This window comes from Lacerta agilis, chromosome 10 (assembly GCF_009819535.1).
Source record: "Lacerta agilis isolate rLacAgi1 chromosome 10, rLacAgi1.pri, whole genome shotgun sequence".
NCBI classification, from domain to species: domain Eukaryota; kingdom Metazoa; phylum Chordata; class Lepidosauria; order Squamata; family Lacertidae; genus Lacerta; species Lacerta agilis.
In genome coordinates this window covers 22,212,337-22,222,448 of record NC_046321.1, presented here as the reverse complement: position 1 = coordinate 22,222,448, position 10,112 = coordinate 22,212,337, and the positions used below count along the sequence as shown (strand labels likewise).

The window sequence follows — 10,112 nt, the reverse complement described above, 5'->3', positions numbered from 1 at the left end:
TTGCATTGAATTGTATTTTCTCAGTTTCATTGTTATACCTATTGCACTCTGTCTGCTAAGGGACTGTTTAAAATATTAAGCAGCATATAAATATATTAAATAAAAAAACAAACCAATTGCTTTGCTGTAACCATGGAAGGGGAGCCTGTGGCTCTCTAGTGTTGTTGTACTCCAGCTACCATCAACCCTGTCCATTGGCCATGCTGGTGCAGGATAATGACAGTTAGCATCCCACAACATCTAGAGGGCAACGGAATTCCAATCTCTGGTGTAAACTCCTTTTAAAAAATCCGAGAAATTCACCTGCTCCCCCAAACCTCCTGAACACTCTCCCTCTTCATTGGGGGGTGAAGCAGAGGCATAGGAAGGGGTGTGTGGTGGGTGCGGTCCACCCCAGGTGTCATGACTGAGGGGGGTGACAAAATGGCAGGCGAGTGAGCAGCCCTCCTCAGCCGTGGCGAGGCACAACTGTCTGACCCAGCTGCGGAGATCAGGAGGAGAGTGAGCAGCAGCTTCCCTGTACCCTGTCGCACCTTGAAATGTGGCTTGTGGGAGGGCACCCTCCGTGCCCCGCGCCCCTCGGGAGCACACCCGCCCTGGGCAGCACGGGCATATGCTCCTCCATTAAAGGGGGAGAAAGATCATCTCAACACTAGATACTTAGCAGTAAAGATTCACAACACCCCAGTAGTAGACTGAACTGTGGACCCTAGGAATTTGGGTGGAGTTAACACCTTTGATTACTTCACTGCATGTTTAGATCCTGAAGGGATGGGTTTTGCTGGACTGCAAATTCTATCCTTTTTGTCCACTGGTCATGCTGGCTAAGGCTGATTGGAGTTGTAGTTCAATACATCCAGAGGGCTCATTGGCTACCTGTGGTGTAGGCAATATAATGATAGATATAATGTCAGGCCAGATCTAAGACAGTTTCTATGTCCCCATATTATTCTCATACTAGAGACTAAGACAGTAGTATCTTGTTTAAGGCTACCTGGTAAGACACAAGAGTTGAAGCAGAGACTACCTATTCCATGGTTCAACCTCTTAGCCTCCATGGCATTGAAAGGCTTGATTTATATGTAAACCTATACACAACTAAAGAGAGATGAATATTACTTACACACACACACACACACACACAGAGAGAGAGAGAGAGAGAGAGAGAGAGAGAGAGAGAGAGAGAGAGAGATGAGAAAATTATCCAAAGATACAACAGGCAGGGTGAACCAAAGAAAGATGTAAAATGCAGAAGGAAAACTTGGCCATGAGCAGCTAGGTGATAAAGGACAAGTCATATTTCACTGAGTAAAGCAATCTCAAACTGGTTGCCAAGTAGCACAAGACGTTTCCAAGTTGTCTCTCTCTTCTCTCTTTGAACAGCATTCCATTTTGCTGCTAAAGCAAGCTGTTTGGTCGCCCAAATTCCATGGCATGGTGAAATTTTGGCTTTCCAAACTCACAATAAGATGCCTGACAACCAGTATAAAGCTTTGTGTCTGAGCCTGTTGGCCCCTGGGGCCCAAACAGCTGGAAAATTACCTGAAATCTTATGTCTTTTTCAGAAGGAACCACAGGTATTCAAGACAGGATTTTGACATTTGTGCTTTTTGTTATTTCCCCTCTAATAATCATGCTACAGATCTATAACTGATGCACTAGATTTGACCCAGCAGGGGTGCATGGCTAGCAAGCATGCAAATAATTAACAAGTCTGGGTTTTAAAAAAAGGAATTAAAAATAAAGCTGGTATATAAAATGGATCCTGGGATCCAAAGTAGGATAAGAGGGAATGCTCAACTAATCTGTTCAGAATAGCAAGCTGTCTCTTGCTCTCCTCTCATTTAACTCAGAAATAGTCATTGAATTAAACTCAGAAATTATCTTCTCTCATAACACAGCTCTCCAACCCTCAGGAGTAACTCAATTTTATGAGCTTGGAAAAATGAACTCCCCATCAGCCTCTCACATACTCTAAAACACACCCTTGCTTTCTCTTCCTTGGTGATCAGTGGGGTAAATAGTGGCACAATTGTGGGACAAGGAGAGGAAGGAGATTTGTCCTCTCTTCTTCTCATGTGATGGTTTGGCAATAGCACAATTTCAGAAGCCTGCAGACATTTGCCATAACAAAGAGGCTGAGCAATAAGGAGCAACCCTTTCTCTCTTCCTGTCCCTATTCTGCTATGAATTGTCATGTATGAGAAACAAGGAGGGCTTTGGGAGACAGTGAAGGGCTGGTGTGGAAGGGAACTTGGGGATTCTTCTCTAACTCAGATTTTGATCCTAGCTGGGGAAGGATCGAAGCAAGAATTAAAAGCTCACCCCGCATTTGAGGCTGACTTTTACAAACTCTGGGTTTTTAACGGAGCCTGGCTCGGGAGAACTTTGCAAGCAACTCTGTAGATTTCACCTGACTGTGACAAATTATAACAGCTGGTTCTCTTTTCCTAGTATTTTGCATGTGATCAAGATAAATAGAACACTTTTAAAATAACCAGTTGTAGGAAGGTGCCTTCACGTGTTTTGCTTTTGTGTTCTGCCTCTTATCTCAAGAACTTAAGCAACATACTCAACTTTTACACTATGTTGTCCTCAGAACAACCATGGGAGGTACATTAGGCAGGGAAATGGTTCAAGGTCACCAGTGAACTTGAAGGCCTGTGCTCAACATTCTCTCCACTCTACCAGGAAACACCAACTTCATCAAGAGGTGTGGGGAGAGATGATCCCAGCCAAGTTATTCACAAACCAGAGCTTCTGCCCTCCCACTGATCACCCAGATGTAGCAGTTTAGCTAGGGAAAATTCATTCCACTAAGAAAGATGCCTGCCAGGTTAGAAACATTGCTTTCTAAAGATGACGTCTTACCATTCCATTTCTAGAAGAAGATAATAATTTTCTCACAAATCTATAAAGGAAATAACACATTTTTTATCATTAATTTGTTTTTTCAAGGTCTTGTTACCATTTCCCCATAAAAATAACATCTCTTGCTCCACCCATGATGAATCCTATTGACCAATCTGGGGAAACGGTGGAAAGTCAGCAACATAATATGTAGTTACTTGTAAGAAAGGGGACAATAGTCCTTTGGAAAGTGGGTCAGAAGCAAATTAATGAATACTTGATTCATTCATTCACCAGACCTAGTGTAAATCTAAAAGCAACCATAGAAGTTTTCATTTTTACAAAATGAAATGCATTTTTCCAGTTACAAAAGTCATCTGTGTGCTTAAAGCAAATCTTCTGAGGCACTGCTGGCTTTAAAAATGAAAATCACAACTTGGAGTTAAAGACTTGGCACTGAGCAGGAAGAATGATCTAACACATGCTTCCTTGAACAGAAAAAGGAATTTCATAAAAGAACTGGGCAGATTTTGGTTTCTCTGATATTCAGCACTCGGCACTGCCTGAATCCATCCATGACGTCATTTGACTGTTGGCTTTCTTGTCAACAAGACCATAAAAATCTCTAACAATTATGACTGACCTCCTCCAAACTTTGATATTTTGATTCTGTATTCAAACCCATTGAAAGTGGCTAATATAATGACCCCAGTTTTTATGTTGCTCAGACGAACACACTTCCTTACTTAACATCCTTGAAACTCCTCATTGGGTTGGTCCCCGTTCCCAGCATCAAGGTACCTCCTCTATACCCATGATGCAATAGACATCAGTATTTGAGGAACAGAAGGATCCATTGTGTCTTGTATGAGATATTTTATTGCCTAAAGCAAAGGACAAGATGGGGCTCACTACCCCATTCAACATACTGAAGCTAACTCTATTGTCAGTTGAATCTTACTTCAGTACTTGTAATGGGATGACATCCTCCACTATACCCTAGGCCAGGCCTGTCCAAAGTCCGTCTCGGGGGGCCTTAATCTGGCCTGCCGGTTGGTTTAATCCGGCCCCCGTGGCAGTTTACTTCCTGGGGTAAAGAAACCTCAGCAACTTCAATCCCAAAAAGAGCTCAACAACTTCAACCCTAAAAAAAGGTCAACAACTTTGGTCGGCCCTTATGGCACTTCACTTCATCAAATGTGGCCCTCTTTGAAAAAAGTTTGAACACCACTGCACTAGGCCATGGGTTAAGGAGGCAATGGCATGTTGTGCAGCATACACAGCTCTGCCCTCTAACAAATGGGAATGGCCAGAGGGCTGCCCCTGCTGCCCTTCATCACCTGCGGAGGTCAGGTGTACATGGAAATATTCATGCTTACAGTTGCTTTCATAGGTACCTGAACCCCTCCTTCGTCTAAAGATTATCCACATGTATGCTGCTTGAAACAATGCAGGGTATGTTTGTTTGTTTGTTTGTTTTGCTTTTGACCATATAAAGTTTCAGAAAAGAAAGAAAAGTGGGTCTTGTTTATGCTGGAACTGATGACCCTTTAAGAATACTGAATCAGTAGGACTCTTGAGTTTGTCAGCATGTCCCAAAGCCTGACTGAGCAAGAATTCCGGTAACAAGAGCCACCATTACACTTTTCCAGTAGTATCCAGGAAGAAGAAAGTTTATATGGAGGAATTTGAACCTTGCAGAGAAGAAAGGGGAAAAAACCCCAGCAAGAGGCAATGTTGTGGTCATATAGGCTTGCATTTATCGCTGCTTTTTCTCAACCATTTCTCAATTATCTTGTTCAAATAATCTTCTTGAGGCAGTGTTGGTGGTCACTTTTCAAATCTGAAAGTAAGGTGGAGTAATAGGTGTAGTAGGGACCTCAGTACAAGTACTTGGAGTGTGTACATGTGTGCATGTCATGGCAGAAATATATGAATTATAATGACAATTTTCTGTGAGGGGTAGCTGCTGAGCGACAAGATTTAAAGACTGTGTGTCGGGTGAAAATAGTTAAAAGGTACGAGAAGGGGACTGAGTTACTTAAGGTTAGAATCCTTAACCATAGTTTGTTGTGCTGAGTGTGTCATCCATGCCTTATTAAGTGTCATGGATCAGTGCTGCCCTTGCAGCTACTTGGAGCTTGAAACAATATCTCATGTTCTCCTACTGTAGACGTTATCAAAGGGTTAGAGAACACATAATGTGTCACCTTCTTAGGAGGCGGTCTTAGAGACTCTTTTGAGTGCCTTCCTTGAGGAATCCAATAAATCTGTTACTGAACAGGTAGCAATGTCTCCAAATGCTGTGGTATTTCTTAGACCTGCTATGATGGTTAGCTCCTAGTTTTGTCGCCCTAAATAATAATGGGTTCCACTGAGGCTGTGATTTTTGTACTGGTTCATATTTTCTACTTTGTTTAATGGTCGGTCAGCCGTAATAAACATTTGATTGATTGATAGTGTCATGTTGGCAAAAGTTACTTAAAGAAGCACTTGGCAAGCTCAGCCCTGGTTCTTGGCATGACTACCCCCCCCCTTCACTTTTTTCACAGGACCTTAAATACCAAGACAGCCTTGACTTGCTTTACTTTCTGGCATATTCTATTATGTAATCAGCCAAAACCTTTGCACATGATCTCCTCTATTTGTCCTGATATTATTAATGGCTTTGCAATATTTGACCAGGGGTAGCAAGAGTCATTCAGACATATCATACAGTCAACCAAGACCACACAGTCTCTTAATTAAAACCTTTTGCTCAACATGTTTAAGTATATAAGGCAACTTACATAGCAACTGCAATCCAGAGCCTGGTTAACATGGGCTTCACGAGCTGTGAAATATATAATGTACAGTAGATTGTGTCCTGCCTCTGGGCCTTTTTCACACCTTACAATTTTTAATATAAATTTATATTACATGCTAAGATGTAATATCATGAACTGTGAACGTTTGAAAATATATGTTTTGTTTGGAGACATCCATTAGAGAGATTATCCAAGGTTCTTTGAATAGTCACATGGTAAGAAATCTGATTTTATTGCCATGTTGTGTGTGAAATGGCCGGCCTGGATACCAGGCTTTACAATACATCTGTGTCTGCTGGTACTTCACTGTGTTAAAAGAGTTGGACAGTGGCTCCTCTGTGAGGGTTTACTGAAGACATATAAAGGAACAGGAATGAAGTGCTTGTGGTATGATTTAGAATTTTCTGCATTTACTTTAAGTAAACTAACAAAGGTCCCATCTGCACTATACTTCTAAATCAGTATCATCACCTCAAACAATCATGACTTCCTCCAATGAATCCTGAAAACTGTAGTTTGTTAAGGGTGCTGAGGAGACCCCTATTTCCTTCACAGAGACACAATTCCCAGAGCTCCCTGGGAATTGGAATTTGTTGTTAAGCCACTCTGGGAATTGTAACTGAAGGAGAACCAGCATGGTTTCTTGCAAGGTCAAGTCCTGTCTCATTAACCTATTAGAGTTCTTTGAGAGTGTCAACAAGCATATTGATAGAGGTGTTCCTGTAGACTTTCAATGATATTTTGACAAAGTGCCTCACCAAAGACTTCTGAGAAAGCTTAGCAGTCATGGAAAAAGAGGTGAGATCCTTTTGTGGATCAGGGACTGGTTAAGTAACAGGAAGCAGAGAGTGGGAATAATTGGATAATTCTCCTGACAGAGGGGTGAAAAAAGTGGAGTCACTTTTTAACTTGTTCAAAAACTATCTTAGGGCTGAGCAGTGATATAGCCAAGTTTGCTGATGATACCAAATTGTTCAGGATGGTTAAAGCAAAATGTGACTGCAAGCAGCTGCAAAAAGATTTCTCCATACTGCGTGAATGGACAGTAAAATGGCAAATATATACAATTCCCTGTAAGCAAGTGTAAAGTGATGCCCATTGGGCCCAAAGCCCTAATTTCACAAATACACTCATGGAGTCTGAACTGACAGTGTCTTGCCAGGAACAAGACCCTATGGCCATGCTGGGTAGCTCAGTTAAGACATTGACTGAGTGCGCGTCAGCTGTGAAAAAAGTGAATTCTATGCTAGAGGTCATTAGGAAAGAAATTGAAAATAAAACTGCCAATATCATAATACCTTGATACAAATCTAGCAATGACAAACCTAGGCAGCATCTTAAAAAGCAAAGACATCACCTTGCCGACAAAGGTCCATATAGTTCAAGCTATGGTTTTCCCAGTAGTGATGTATGGAAGTGAGAGCTGGACCATCAAGAAGACTGATCGCCGAAGAATTGATGCTTTTGAATTATGGTGCTGGAGGAGACTCTTGAGAGTCCCATGGACTGCAAAAAGATCAAACCTATCCATTCTGAAGGAAATCAGCCCTGAATGCTCACTAGAAGGACAGATCCTGAAGTTGAGGCTCCAGTACTTTGACCAGCTCATGAGAAGAGAAGACTCCCTAGAAAAGACTCTGATGTTGGGAAAGATGGAGGGCACAAGGAGAAGGGGATGACAGAGGATGAGATGGTTGGACAGTATTCTCAAAGCTACTAACATGAGTTTGGCCAAACTGCGAGAGGCAGTGAAGGATAGGCGTGCCTGGCGTGCTCTGGTCCATGGGGTCATGAAGAGTCGGACATGACTGAACAACTGAACAACAACAACAAATGGTGCAACTGCACTTGGAATACTGTGTTCATTTTTGGCTACCTCACATCTCCTCAGAAAGGATATTGTACAGTTGGAAAAGGTTCGGAAAAAGGGGCAACCAAATGATCAAGGGGATGGACCGATTCCCCTATGTTGGGAAGGTTACAACCTTTGGAGATTTCTAGTTTAGAATAAAGGCAAGTAAGGAGGGACATGACAGAAGTGCATGGTTAGGAGAAAGTGGACCGATATTTTCCTAACTTTCATGTTAACACGAAAGTTGTGCTCATTCAATGAAGCAGGAGATTCAGGACAGAGAAAAGGAAATACTTCTTCATGCATCAAGCAATTGTTTTATGAAACTCACTGCCACAAGATTTGGTGACGGAGAATATCCTGATGGCTGTAAAATGGGATCGGACAGATAACATGGAGAATAAGGCTGCTAGTGATTACTGGTCACAATGGCTATATGTAGCCTTGAGGTTCATAGACCGTTTGCACCAAAGTATCAGCTGCTGGCAGCCTTGCTTATGGCCTTTCCGGAGGCATTTGGTTGGCCACTGCAGGAATCAGGATGCTGAAGTAGCCATGCTGCAGGTCTGTTTCACAAAGGCTTTTGTTATGTCCTAATTATGTCCCAGAAACTTCCCCTTGCTTTTCTGGCTTTCAGCAGGCCCACAAGCATCTCATACTCAGCAGGGTCCCACCCCTCCCACCCCCACCCTCAGCTGCAAGCTATTTTGTAGAAGCTAACTCACTTCATCCTAACTAAGAAGGCATCGATGTTCCCCTCACCCCTTAGCTCTTTCGTCACATCTCTGCTGGACTGGCTTCAAGCATTATTTTGAGGGCATTTTCCCACATGTGCATCATGCCAGTGAGATTTATTGTTATTCATTATCCTGACATTTATTCTTTTCACATAAAGGCTTCCTTATTTTGTTGTTTGTTGGTTTGTTTGTGTGATTGGGCAACTGTGTCCACTGCTTCGGCCCCTGGAGGTTAATGGAAAGCTAATTGTTGCATCTATTTTATTTTCAGTTTTGCATGGTCAAAATTATTACCCTCTCAAATGCCCTTTAAATCGAGTTATAACATCTCACTTCTGCATCCCTTAAATTGCTGAATTATGATTCAACAGGCTTCATAGAAGAGCCTGATTCCTCACCCCCCTTTACATATTTCAAGTTTTATGTTTCTTTCCATTAAAGTTTCCAACCTTTCTCAGACGTATTTAGTTTGGCAAAAGGAGTAATGGTGAGTCATGGAAAAGATTTGAGAATGAGCTACTGAAAATGTATCTAATTTCTCTTTGTGTAATTTAGGAGCAGGCAATGGATAAGTGGGTAGAATCACAAAGTAACAAGTGATTGTTGGGGTTTTTTTCAGTCTTCAACCCTACTTAAATTTGATGGCCCAAATGTAGCCTTTCAAAACTCTCTAGGCTAGTGCTTCATTTTCTCTCAATTAGATAGCGTGTGTATGTTCTTTAAACACCAAGAGATTAAATTCTCTTGTTTTTGATAGGGGTGATGTTGCCACTGCTTAAGACGAATCTCAAACTCTGCAATTCAGGGTTACATCAGTGCCATTGCTTGGAGTAGGTCCCACTGTGTTCAGAGAGGCTTTCTTCTGAGTATACATGCATAGCATGGGGCTGCACAGTGTCAGTCCTAAGCACACTTTGGAAATCAGTGGGATTCCCTTCTGAGTAAACATAGTAAAGAGGTTTCTATCTCTTGTGATCAGAATGACAGAACCTCTGCAGAATTCCTCAGTCCAATCCAATGTATTTTGGGGTGTCCAGAAATGAAGCTCAACTTTTTTGTAAGCCCAACAATTTTTGGCAGTTCTAGGGTGCAATCACTGTCTAGTCACCTCATTTAAAGAAAAAATGAGGGGAAAGAAGCCCCAGGCTTGTCCGTTGTCTGTTGCTTGTCTGCCAATTAGCCCTAAAGCCTCTCTTCCTACAACACTCATTGGGTTGTCTCACTGCAAGAAGTGAAGTTACAGGGAACCAGGCAGAGGGTCTTCTCGGCAGTGGCACCCTCCCTGTGGAACACCCTCCCATCAGATGTCAAGGAGATAAAGAACAACACAACTTTTAGAAAACATCTGAAGGCAGCCCTGTTTGTTGTTGTTGTTGTTCAGTCATTCAGTCATGTCCAACTCTTTGTGACCCCATGGACCAGAGCACGCCAGGCACCCCTATGCTCCACTGACTCCGGCAGTTTGGCCAAACTCATGCCAGTTGCTTCGAGAACACTGTCCAACCATCTCATCCTCTGTCATCCCCTTCTCCTTGTGCCCTCCATCTTTCCCAACATCAGGGTCTTTTCTAGGGAGTCTTCTCTTCTCATGAGGTGGCCAAAGTACTGGAGCCTCAACTTCAGGATCTGCCCTTCCAGTGAGCACTCAGGGCTGATTTCTTTAAGGATGGATAGGTTTGATCTTCTTGCAGTCCATGGGACTCTCAAGAGTCTCCTCCAGCACCATAATTCAAAAGCATCAATTCTTCGGCGATCAGCCTTCTTTATGGTCCAGCTCTCACTTCCGTACATTACTACTGGGAAAACCATAGTTTTTAAAGTCTGAAAGCAGTTCAGGGTGGCTGGGGAAACCCAGCCAGATGGGTA

The 10,112-nt window shown here is 42.5% G+C and overlaps 1 protein-coding gene across 5 annotated transcripts in view; it reads left to right on the top strand.

The window, feature by feature from the left end:
• The window catches only part of IGF1 (insulin like growth factor 1), a 65,093-nt gene that overhangs the window by 14,072 nt on the left and 40,909 nt on the right, over positions 1-10,112 (top strand). The window lies entirely within an intron of this gene.